The sequence below is a fragment of the Talpa europaea genome, assembly GCF_964194135.1.
Source record: "Talpa europaea genome assembly, chromosome: 5".
Taxonomy (NCBI): Eukaryota; Metazoa; Chordata; class Mammalia; order Eulipotyphla; family Talpidae; genus Talpa; species Talpa europaea.
The window spans coordinates 43,396,407-43,406,541 of record NC_140071.1 but is presented as its reverse complement, the minus strand read 5'-3'; positions in this window follow the sequence as shown (position 1 = coordinate 43,406,541).

Sequence of the window (10,135 nt, the reverse complement as noted above, 5' to 3'; positions counted from 1 at the left end):
GTATGAATCTCGATCCTACTAGATCTAAACTGGTTCAGAAGAAGGTGTTGATATTGACCTCCAAAAATCCCAACATTATTATGACAAAACACCACAGTAAAATTCATAAAAGGAAGGACCATGTCTTCCTAAGTTGTTTTTCACAGTAGCAAGTGCGTGAACAAATACAAATGGTGTTTGAAAGTGCAGTTTCCAACACTGTATTGGAAGAGATGCCAAATAGTTCTCTCTATGGAGCCAAAAGGGGAGAGTAATTCAGGCTAAAATCCAACATATATTTCCAGCCTCATGTGGAATCTTGGAGAAGCCCTGAGAAAATCAACAACTTTGCCACTAACTTTCTGTTTTGCTAGTGTTTGTCTTATGCCTTTATTTTTCTGAATAATTAGCTTATAACTTGACCAATCTAAAAAAAAATTCCAGAAACACTTTTTCTTGTGTTTAATTCTAAATACCCTCTTCAATAAATAAATGTCAATTTTGTCCTTATAAAGGCAATGAAAGAATGGATTCTACTTTATAAATGGCACCATTCCCCCAATCCTTACCTATCCCCCTTACCAATTCCTTGTAATTAAGTTTGCTTTGCAATTGAAAATAAAATGCTAGGTCCTCTAGATTTTTGGGTGTGATCCAAAATTGCTTTCAAGGATCCCTCTGGTCTTTTGGCAAAGGAAAATCTCAATAGAATAGATGATTGAAATAACATGGCCCCAAGAAAACTGAACACTAGCAGCATATTTGGCTGCTGAAGTGAACTTGTTACTTAGGAAACAATGCAAAATTAAAAAGTAATAATTACACATAAGTACCACTCCTCCCATTTGTTTTAGATTGCATTTCTTTATTTTTCCAAGTTGCTTAGACTCATTCTACTTCCAATTTAGTTTAGAATTCTAGCTTGGGTAATGGAAGAACCTTTTAATTCATCAGTTCCACCCCCTGCTCTGTCTCCTGATGTGTGGACATAAGACATGTTCATTAGCTTCAGCATGAAAGGAGAGTATGGAAAGAGCAACAGAGTTGGGATAAATGTTCTCCCTGCCATTGTCATGATTCATAGTGCCTTTTAAAATGCACACAAGTTTACTTCTGAAAGAATTTAGCCAGCACAATTAAGTTTACCAAAGAAAAAAGCTTTAATTTGCCAGGTTTCCCTCTAGTATTTTATACCACCTACACCCCTCTCTTCATTCTAGTTAATTATTCGACTCTGGGTGATTTTCTCCACTCCTTGGAGTTTTGGAAAACCAAAGAGTGGGGAGGAGAGAATTTCTCTTAACTAGTTTGAGAAGTGAGGAGCTACTGTGAGTCTTAAGTGCCTTCAGAACTTAATAGCCTCACTTAACCAGTTGTCCATAGTTGTATTATTTGTCTCCACTGTTCCTTGTCTCCTTGTACTAGTTTGAGCATCTTTTTTAGCATCCCTGGTTCCTGTGTACTTGTTAATATCCTGTACAGTACATGCATGGATGTAGATTTATTAGACACAGCCCATGCTGATGGTAATGAAAAAAAAAAAAAAACACACCATTTAAATTTCAAGTCCTAGTTCAAACTTCAAAACCTAGTAGAATTGAGTTTCTTTTGTGGTTTTGCTACTTGAAAATGATTTTAGAAAGCTTCTTAACCAAAGAGCCATTGTAACGTGAGAACAGTGGTTTAAACATATGTGAATCATTTTTAAAATCCTAAATTTTTGGATTGTGGGTTCTGGGTTAACAACCTCTGAGATAAGCTGTGATCACAGACCATTTTACTCTGAGCTACATTTGTCCATTCAAACTGGACAAATCTCCAAAAGTTTCAAGTATAAATTTATGGTCAGAGGTAAAAACAGCAAGTACACCTAGACTTTACCCTTTGAAACTGAGTTCACCCATGTTCATGGGTTGCTTTTCTCCACTTCTTGTGATTCACAACACACACACACACACACACACCATCTCTCCCTGAAAACACAGTTGAACCATTTTCTTTTCTCTCAAGCTAGGCTGTGATAAGAACCATATTTAAAAGCCAAAAAGAACAAAGTTAACCTCCCTTCTAGCTAACACATAAGATGCTATTTAGAAAAATGTTGATCGAATCACCACTAGCTCTGCTCAATAAGGGATCCCTAATGTGACCAGTGATCAAACTCACTTCCTCGTTAAGAGTAGGAGTGTAAGAAAAGACAGAGACTCCTTTGTTTAAAAGAAGCTGTGTGAACCCTGTCACGAGTCCCCAGACACCCCTAAGTCCTCTGTTCTGAACGTGTAATTAATTCGTAAGAAACCAGGTACCACAGCAGCCCTGGTTTGACAGTAGATTCATTCAACACCAGCCAGATGTGAAAGGCTTTCAAAGGTACCTAAAGGGGTGCCTCTTGCCCAGGGAAGCAGGAGACTTAACTCTCCTTTGTAGCCTTACCTTTAACTGCTAATGCCATTTCTAATGTATTTCAGTTCATTCTTAACAGATGCAGACATTCTTGCAAAACCAAAGGTTATTGATTAATCCAAAGCAGGTAGGAGGTCCCTAGTTGTGTCTTATATTTTTCTGCCTAAGGTACTTAAAAGCCACCCTTAGAAATGCACATATTAACAGTATTGCATTTTTTATGATCTTTCTGAAATATGGATAGAGTCTTATTTTCAGGAATTAAAGGAAAAACATTTTCCTTTAAAAATTGCAGGTTCTTTTCAGAGTATTCACTTTATGGAGGAATGTGATAAAAATTTTTCCATCTGGGAAGATCTCATCATGGTGTCGCTAGATTTAGTTCTATTTAACCTCTATCAAGACTTGGGAAGATGTGGGTGTCTTTTATAACTTTTGAAATGATACAAACCTGGGAGAAATAATTAATGTAATAAGCTAATTCATGATGAAAAAGCAATAAATATAAAAACTTACACTCAGCATGAGTTATGCAAGAATAGGAGAAAGGATAAAGAAACTCAAATTTCTTTGAATTCATGTGAGAAAAAGCTAGAGGTTTTACTTTATCATCAGTTCATTAAGAATTCGCAATATGGTTTGGCTATTAAAATCTGACAAAATTTGAACTACAATCATAAAATGTGAGTTGTACATTAGTCATTTTGCAGTCTGCTCTAGTCAGGTATGTCTGCAATATACTCTGGAGATTTCATTTTGAGAGTGAGCTGGCTAGTCAGAAGGTACAAATGGCAGTGAATTTGGAAACTTGGTCAAATAATGTTATATAAACTATATTTTTATTTTTAATTTTCTTTTTTTTAAAGATTTATTTTTATTTTTACATACAAGAGCTGGGGTGTAGGCCAGAGGTGCAGGGGATGGGGGTAAGAGGATTCACCAGAGACAGACTGGGGAGCAGAACAGGCAGATCTACTGAAATACACTGCTGAGGGGAGCAGCAGGCAAGACAGGAGAGGTCTGCTGTACCATGTGGATAAACTCCCTGGCAGGGGATCGAACTCATGCTGCAGTGGCTGCCCATAGCTTCATAGCACTGAGACTTAACCCCTTGCGCCACCAGGGAGGCCCCTATTTTTAATTTTCTTACATCATCGTTCATTTCTGTACAGCAATGGGTTTCTTCTCTCAGGTGTAGTCCTCGTAATTCTCCCAACAACATATCCCCCGTGATCCATCACCACAGTCCCTTGTGCTCTTCCCTCCCTTGTTTTGATCCCTCTCGCTTCCCCTCTCCTGCTGTGTGCCTCAGATCTATGGTGAGCTTTCTAGTTTTGTCTTTTTTCTTTAACTTTTTTTTTTTTCGGTTTCTCTATATTCTACATATAAGAGAAGCCATCCAATATTTATCTTTTTCCTTCTAACTTATTTTGACTAGCATAATCCTTTCCAGCTCCATCCATATTGCTGCAAATAGCATGAGTTTGTCTTTTTACATAAACTATCTTCTAATGCAGCTTCCCCAACAGTGTGAGAATGTACTGTGTAGTCTCTAGGCCTGATGGTATATATCTTTGGCCAGATAACATTTAGTTATATGGAGCTCATTACATTACTCTGAATTGTTAACCAGTTTTACTATGTCTCTCTAACTCTTCCTTCTATTATTGCACTCCTCAATCTTAGATTATTAATAACATTTCTCTTGACAAACCATTATGTGTCTGAAAGCTACGGTGAGTTCTGAGGATATGAAGAAATTATTTCCTTCCCTCAGAAAAATCAACTTTTGAGAAACATTAATCAGTACAATAATGAACAAAGATGCCCATCAAGTATATAAAATATGGTGATCGGAACAAAGTATAATTCCCAGAGATCACTGTAATTTTTAAAAACTTCACTGATTCTTACTTTGTTATTTGAGAGATTGGGCTGATCTTTAAATAATGTTGGCAAATTTAGATAGAGCAATCTTGAATCACTACTTGAATTTTCAGGATTCATCTTCTCTCTACATGATTTAAAAAGAGCTGAAACTGGTTGTTTGGGAATAGGTTGAATTTGTCTTGAGGAATTTTTAAAGAATAAATCACATCCTGATTATTAAAGGTAACAATGTACCATTTAAATTGGCTCTAATTGCCCTTTATTCCACTAAATACTTGCACAAGAGTATAGAAAAACTAACATATAATATTTACCATTTCTCTTTTTTTTTTTTGCTTCATTTTTATATTACACTAAGTCCTTAATTATTTAAGGCCCACTGAAAGAGAGAAAAGAAAGAGAGAAAAACAAGAGATTCGACAGAGTGAGATAAAGTCATAAAAGAAAGGAGGAATGGGCAAAAGACAGGAGCTAAAGGATCCAAAATTTGAACAACACTAATATACCTCAGTATCAATAGCAGCTTGCTTCATAACCTCATACATCAGCCCTTATCTTTTAAATTTTGCATCTGCTTCTGACACAGACAGTGATGTGGAAGTCAGTTCTTGGGCTTTTCTTCCCAAACTTGTCATTTGCTATCCAGCATTCCTCCACGTTCTTCACACAACATCTGGTTGTTTCGAGTAGGATTCTCTTTAGTTTATCTCTAGCAACCTTGGAAATCATTTCCTTGGCTTTCACATTCAAAAAGACATACGCAGAATACTGTTTCTTTTAAATTTTCGTAAATCTTAGCAACAAGAAGCAAATTTCAGGATCCTCTGAATACTATTTGAAAACCAAAGATGTCCCATAGCATGAAAAGAACTCTGGTGATAAAGAGAAAAAATTAAGAAAAGAGCAAAGGAACCACACAAATACCTGCTCGCACTTGGGTGGGAGCGATGACAGGCAGTAGCTGAGAGGGAGGTTGTGGTTATTGCCTTGTTAACAGGTCCCTCTGCAAATCCATCATTGGAGGGGAGTCCTGAAGCAAGGTGAGGGAACTAAGAAAAGGGAAAACAGGAAATACACACCAACAATAAAAAGTAGGTTTTGTAATGAAAACCATATCTATAATGTCCAAAGTTCAGCAATGAGAGATGTAAAATTCATGGAAGCATTTACTAGACATGTGAGCGAGCTGTAGTTTAGAGTCTTTACAATCTCCTTTCCTTCTTCAAAGGAAGAAGAAGAAAATGCATAGGATGAAAAATTGTATCCATAAATACATAATACCAAATGAAGTACATTTCAAAGCATTGCACAGAATTAATATCCTTACTACTTAACAATGAGGCAGTTAATTTGTCTGGTCTATGTGAAGATACATGAAAAATGAGAGAACAGTGAAATGAAGCAGTTGCCAAAGGATCCTGGAATGAGAACAAAAGACAAGAAAATGAGACAATTAGCAGCCACAGAGCAGTAATCTATAGGCAAATTTCCAGAACTTTATAGATGATAATTCAGAAATATTTATTCAGGATGTATGTTGTTTATAACTGCCCTATGTACTAAAAAATTACTATATAATATATGTACAAATAGGCAAAAAGCTAACGAACAAAATAAAGCCATTTGTCTCTGCTAATAACTGCAAGTGAATATGGTATAGCCATAGAGTCAGAGACACATCTAGAAATGACACCACCTTGTAAGGTTTTAAATTGAAATGCAGAGAATCCAGTCATAGAAATCATTACAAAATTAAAAAGACTGTTCACTTCTACTTTCTTTCCAATCCCTGTCTTAAGAACAAGAAGCCTTTGTTTTATCCCCGGGTGTGCTCAGCACATGTACAGGGTTCATCCCGTGTGACTTAAGATGAAATAAGCAACCTCCTGGGGCCACCAGTCACTCCTCTACAAAAGGATACTAAGAATACTGAGTTCCTTTTAAGCACGGCTTTGGGAATCAATTGACTATTAAACATGGTTGAATTTTATGTATACACTAATAACAATTACTGAACAAACCTAATTTCAGGGATTTCTCCCTCCAACTTTATACGTTTATATCTCACAAGTTTAAAGAAAAGCTACAGAAACATTCTCCCCAAATTGGAAGTACTGGAGTGACTAGAGGAAATGAGTCATCAAGATAATTTATGATCTTTCCTATAACTTGCAATGCATGAACATAGTAATCCTTTGTTATCCAGTCCACTCAGTCACCAAACTCCAGGACCTTGATGGAACATAATTAAAATAGGATTTCTGTCGACTCAAGTCTCTGCTTAACATCTTAAATATGGTTTTAGCTCACTGCAGAATACATATTTAATAATATTTACTATTTCTCACCTTTTTACTATATAATCACATCAAGGTAGTCTCTGTAAGATATTATTTTTTAAATAATATTAAGTTCCTGGTTTCTAGGAATTTATAAGAGAAAAGAGATGCCCCAAATAGCTAAAATACTGTGTCACAGCTGAAACTCAAGTACTAGAAGAGAGAAATAATTTGTATACAAGCCAGGGATCTTTGTTCAGTTTTCTTTTTTATGATTTGAAACTTCTGGATTAATGTAGAAAACATCCACATCTAACATGGAAAAACATCTAAAACTCTATGAGATTTTACAATAATTTGAGAAGAAAGACAAAAATATGTTTTTTGACTAATTTCCAGTGGGGGAGGGGAGCAAATATTTAATATTTAAGGACATCTAAGAGCTGGGTAGAGTCTTACATTTTAAAAAATAGTCTTGGGCCTACCCGGTGGCGCAGCGGTTGAGCGCTGGGTTGCGAAGCTGCCCGCGGCCTCTGCGGCGCCGGTTCGATCCCCGGCTGCTCCCCGGCCACCGGAGGAGGGTCCCACATGGCGCGCAGACCTCTCCTGCCGCCCGCTGCTCCCCTCAGCAGTGTACTTCGGTCCTTCTGCCTGCTCTGCTCCCCGCTCTGGTTCTGGTGAATTCTCTCACCCTCCCGCGCTTCTGACTGTACCCAGTGCATGTATAAACAAAAAAACAAACAAACAAACCAGCAAACAAATAAATAAAGCATGCCTCTATTAAAAAAAATTAAAAAATAAAAAAAATAAAAAAAATAAAAAATAGTCTTAAGGGTCTTTTTTTTTATAGATTTATAAATTTTCTCTCTCCAGGTGCATTTCTAGGTATAGTGCATACAACCCTAAATTTTCTCCCACCCTTAAAATGTGATCTAATGACTGGGTGTTGAGGAGTGTTCTTCAGGTATAGAGCAATGACAGCCTTTCTCATCTTGTCTTCTCGTGAACACCCATCTTAAAGCCTATCCTTAAATCTTAGAAAACTGGATGAGGTCTGGCCTTTTGTTGTCACATTACTTGCCATGTAGATGCAGCCCACTGACATCTCCAGACACCTCACAAGGGAATAGAAGTTTCTAAAGTAACCCATCAACCTTCCTGTAGGAAGGAAACTCCATTCTGTGTGGGAATACTTGCTAAGTCAAACTCAGATTTGGTGATAATAGATTCAGTTCAATCCTTCAAAAAAAAGTCATTTGACTCACTCTAAGGAGCACACTGATTGGATATTGTTCAGTTCTGGCTGTACTAGCCCATTACCTACCCTCCTGGAGACATTAGAACACAAATTTGCACATGCACACATGCATGTATCACAGTTACAAGAGGTCAGCTCCCACTTGCTCACTGGAATATTAAGTGCATTTTCCTTAAGGTTGGGCATTTCCTAAGTTATATAAAGCTTTAAAGATTTAAAATTTTTTCTTCCATTTCTGGACAATGGGCCCCCATTTTTGGTTAGAAAATATGGTCATATTCCAAGCATATATAGTGAGTCTTCTGACCCACTCACTATCAGCACAGCATATACTTTTCAGTTTCCTAGTGACAATCAATCCAAATAATCATCTGGGAATATACGTGCATTTGTAAATTGCTTGGTAGATCCTGTGACTGTCTACCACAGTGGGATGGAATCAATTGATGTCACCACAGGGAATAATCGGAGAGCAAAGAGGGCTATGTGCTTTCCTACCGTGATGCGCTGTGTAACTGGGGAAGAATAAGATGCAAGAAGTCCCATATAAGACAGAGATTCTGAAGAAAATCAGTATAACCACAATACTGTACCTTCATTTCTCAGATATTTATAATCTCTTTTCTATAAGAAACTTTTCAAAATCCTGTTCTTTGAAGGCACATGAAAACTGTGTTCCCATGTGCTCCTGGCCACATTTGACACTTTCATTTTGAAAGGTTTTTATGTGTGGGACCGTTTTTTAAGCTGTCTCTAGGTGGAAAGAAATTGTTATTTAATCATAATATTTAATTAACATACAAACACAAGACCTGAAAATCTAATGTTACATAGTCAAATGAATAATCAATAATTATTTCTTTCTTAAAGGGTGAAGCGGGGTGGAGGAAGCAGTTGTTTTTTTTAATTTTCTAGTAAATCATACATTTTACGCACAGTATATACTTGCACTTCATGACAAATGCTTTCTTAACCCTATTTTACTAATAAGAAGGAAATTGAGACTCAAAAGAAATTGATAACTAGCCTAGGTCACAGAGATAGTAGTCAACAGAGCGGGAGATTGAACTTTGCTTGGCTGCAAGATTCAGGCTCTTTTCAAAACACTGAACTGTTTTGTTACTATTCAGGCTGAGTTGCTCTTGTCCAAATGGAGAATGGTAAACCAAAAAGTAAGGAAAGGTGGAGGCTGGATATCTTCTTCTATAAACCAAATTTATTTCTTTCCTTCCTGGCAGCTCAAATAACCACAGCAACTCGGGTGATCCTATGCATTTGAGGATGAATGCATAAGGTATGGAAAATACTTGTGTGGAATAGCTAACTGATCAACTAATCATTCCAACATGTATACTGAAGCTTCCATTGCACTGTGTGGACAGAGAGAAAAAGAAAGAAAAGAGAGAAAATACCACAGCTCCTTTTATTGAAAGAGAAACATGAAAGAGGAGATTAAGCAATAACACATATGAACATCAATTTTCAATTAACTCCCTTCTGACTTAATGTGGGACTTTGGATCCATTATAACCTAGGAGTTTTGGCACTTTAAGGCACAATAACTTCCTCTCTTTTCATAGATCAATCATAGAATAACTCTCCTAAGTCTTGTTCCTATATGTCTTGATAATTAGCCTTTGGTGTACTTTTTTTAGCGTTACGTACTTTCTAAGCATCGTGTCTTTTTGAGCATTGCAAATGATCTTCTAAAACTTTTCTTTGAAACTTCATCCTTGTGGTTTGCTAAATCATCCATGAACTTTTTCCTTAGGAACTGCCTTCCTCTTTTCCTTATTTCTTCCCCTTGGTACTAAATTTTACCAGTTGGGAATCTTTGTAAAGACAACATATAAATCAGGTATTTGAGATGGAAATTAATTTCCAAAATGGTTATGTATTCTGATGAGTCAAAAGTTTTGTTAATGAATGAGTTGTAGAACTGAATTACCATTCTACTTATTTCTAACAATCATTAATAGCATTGTTTTTTCAAAAAATAAAATGGATTCTCACTCTATATCCATTTATTTATTCAAGAATTGTTAATGAGTTCCAACCAGGTCAGATAGCATGGGTAAATACCACGGAATCAAGAAGCATTCAGTCTAGTGTTTAAGAGAGTCAATTAAACATTAATACATGCCAGAAAAAAGTGAAAAGGAAAAGCCTAAAATACATGGACATATAAGAACCTAAATGATAAATAGAAGTAAGCCCCTGAAGTTAGTGACAAAGAGGTGGAAACAGGCAGAGGAACTTGTGTGAAAGCTGAAGCAGGAGAGAACGTAGTTCACTGAAAGCACTTAAAAAGTTGTGCAATCTGGGC